This window comes from Poecilia latipinna, unplaced genomic scaffold (assembly GCF_001443285.1).
Source record: "Poecilia latipinna isolate Pla-1442-1.1 unplaced genomic scaffold, P_latipinna-1.0 Scaffold581, whole genome shotgun sequence".
Lineage (NCBI taxonomy): Eukaryota > Metazoa > Chordata > Actinopteri > Cyprinodontiformes > Poeciliidae > Poecilia > Poecilia latipinna.
The window spans coordinates 361316-364447 of record NW_015113197.1 but is presented as its reverse complement, the minus strand read 5'-3'; positions in this window follow the sequence as shown (position 1 = coordinate 364447).

Sequence of the window (3132 nt, the reverse complement as noted above, 5' to 3'; positions counted from 1 at the left end):
TTTTTTTTAAAAAAATATCAGGCAGTTGTGAAAAGTTCAGATTTATTTTTATTTTTTTTTAACTCAGATTAAAAATTCCAGAATTCCAGTCATACTCTAGTTTGTGGCTTAGTTATATTTTCTGTCTCATCTCTGAATAAATGCTCTAAATTAGATCTAGTAAAATGTGTCCTCCTTTCTTTATCCCCTGTTGATACGCTTTACTCTAATGTTTTGGCTCCTTTTTTAAATTGTGTAACAACTCCGAGTTAATGGCTGCTGCTGGCAGTACATATTACATTTGGCTCATTAAAGCCCATCTGGATGATGTCATTGCTGCATTTATACGACATTGTGCTGGGAGGTTCTTGTGAGCACAGAAAGAGAAATAGAAACAGAAACAGGATGTGAAGTAGAACTAAAGCCTGATGAGACTTGATATTATTTTACTATTTGGTCGATTCTGGCTGACGTATTTGAGATACTAAGGAGCAAAATATTCCTGCCTTTCTTGGATTGCAACATGGTTACTTCATCCCAAGGACTAAACAGCAACACAGGGTAAGTGGTGTGGTGTATGCAGCTCTGGGTCAGAACAGTCAGCTGTCGGTTCAGGACTCAGCAGTTCAGCTATGTCTCAAGGACAAGGAGTTCATGACAGTAGAGTCTCAGAAAGAGGAGTGAAAGAAGCCATCTTCATTAAATACAAACACCCAACATCTAACAGATCCGGCAGCTTCACCAATTTATTTCTTTATTGAAATTCAACTCAGTTTATTTTTGTCATGCCGGTTTGGTTCACCACATACGAGAACTGAGACTCACAAGGCACTGTGCAGAAAAAGACAATTCAGTCCTTTCATATCAAGTCAGATTTAAAGTATGTGGAATGAAAAAGTGTTTGCCCCATTCTTCACTTCCTTTTTTTGGCATATTTGTCACTCTTCGGTGTTCTAAAACATCAAACCAATTTGAAAATTAGTCAAAGATAATTAAAGGGTGCACAAGATCTAGTTTTCAAATGAAGGTGTTTATTATTAAGGGAGAAAATGACATTTGTGAAGAATTATTTTCTTTTTACAAAAATGAAAAAGAAAATAATTGAAATATGTCACAACAAAAATACATGAGCTAACAGTTTGAGAAAACAGCTATGTGTGTATTCATTCTTTATATTCTTTTAGCATCAAAGAAACATAAAAAACAGGGCAAATCATTAAAGTTAGTGGGATTTTAAAACCTATTTGTTCTCTGTTTAACTGGAAGCTGGTGTAGAGATTTTAAGATGAGTGATGTTGAAACTTCTTGCTGCAGTGTTCTGCATGAACTGAAGTTAGTTATATAACTGGAGATTCCAGAAAACAGTGTGACAGTGATCTAATCTAGAAATAAATCTGTTTTTCTAAACCAGGCTGGTTCAGGAAGGATTTGGCTGTGGATATGTTTCAAGGTGATGAAACATATCAACAGCAATATTTCTGAAAATGTAGGTCACAAGTTAAAGCTACTTGTAGGTAACAGAGCAATATTAAGGATAAATATGATTATCGGGTCTGAAAGAAGAAAGCAAGCTGATCTCATTCAACTTTAGAAAAGTTCTGGAAAGCTAACTTTTCACATCCATGAAGCAAGATTAATGTTTTCAGCAGAATAAGATTTTATAAAAAGGTTGCATGATCACATTACCAAGTCTTTGCTTGCAAACAGCAGTCATGTTTGTTCCCTGATGCTCTGACAGTGAGCCTACAGCTCCCAGCTGAAAGCTTCCAGCATGAACTTTATCTGCTCTTGTCCTGCACAATCTGCAGAAGCTACTCTAACCTTTAACACAGATCAAAGACAAATACAGAGACACAAGGAGGCTTTAGTCACAGTTCAAAGCACTGATATTTGTGTGTATGTGTGTGTCTGAGGTAATGAATGGTGGAGAAAGCTGTAAGAGGAGAGAAGAAGAGAGTCGATGAGACAAAACCCTGACTTTAGACTTTAACGGATTAACCTCGGAGCTCCCAGCTGTCTCAGGGAAAAACCTGCAAGCTGACTTCTGGAGGGCCGTGATGGAGGGAGTTAGAGCAGCGGCGCAGCATGAATGCTAACACGTCCTGCACGAATGTCACGTCAGCAACGCCTTTTTCAGAGGTTCACCAGAGAGCTGACCTCCTTTACACTGTTGCACTGATGATGTGAAGAAGTCAATCACAGGTGAGAAACGAGTGTTTGGCTGGCAGCATCTGAAGGTCATCTCATGCGTGTGTGCTCACACACACACACACACACACGCATTGTGGACACAACTCCTCTTAAACAGCAGGATTTAACCCACATAAGGAGAGATCTATCTGCCTTCTGTTCCTGTAGCATTTGGTTTTCCTGGTGTGGAATGTGGGAGAGCAGAACTTCTCTATGGCTCCGTTGGAGTTAGTTGTGTGTGAAATGTGAGTGACATGGTCAGAGAGCTGGTTGTGTGTCAACCTGAGAGTTCTTGAGGGGAAACCCACTTTTTACATCCTCAATATGGATGCTTTCTGCTTCCATGGTGTTGAGCCAGTCATCACTCAGCAGTGACCGACTTAATGACAGTGAAACTGCCTTTTTAGCCACATGACCCCCATACAGCATGTCTGGTTGTCAAGGCTTAAATGTGTGTGTGTATGCTCTGTCTTCTCAAACCCCCAGTCGGCCATGGCAGATCACACTCAACCTGGTTCTGGTTCTACTGGAAATTTCTTCCTGTTAAAAGGAAGTTTCCCCTTTTGTTACATGCATGGACAGTGTGAGAAATTCCTGGGTTTCCTTAAGTAACTTTCCAACTATTTGAATTATAATCTGAACTTGGGTGTATTTGTTTAATGAGTAGGATTGAACTGGAATAATGTAGTTGACTTCGAAACCATCTGTATTAAATGTATTTTTGCATATAAATTTGATCTTATGGGGCCTTGAAAGTAGCTTGGAACAGCATTAAATTGGTGGTATGAAGAAACTGAGTTGAATGTGTAAAAATTATTAGTACACTGAGAAAAGCACAAACAAACAAATCATTGCTCTTTTACTTTAAGTTGCATTTGTAAGTAAATAGTTTGAAGTAATGGTGTATTTTTTCCCAAAGTCTAATTTATTGTTTTTATTGCCAACGAGTTTTTACAGTGCATG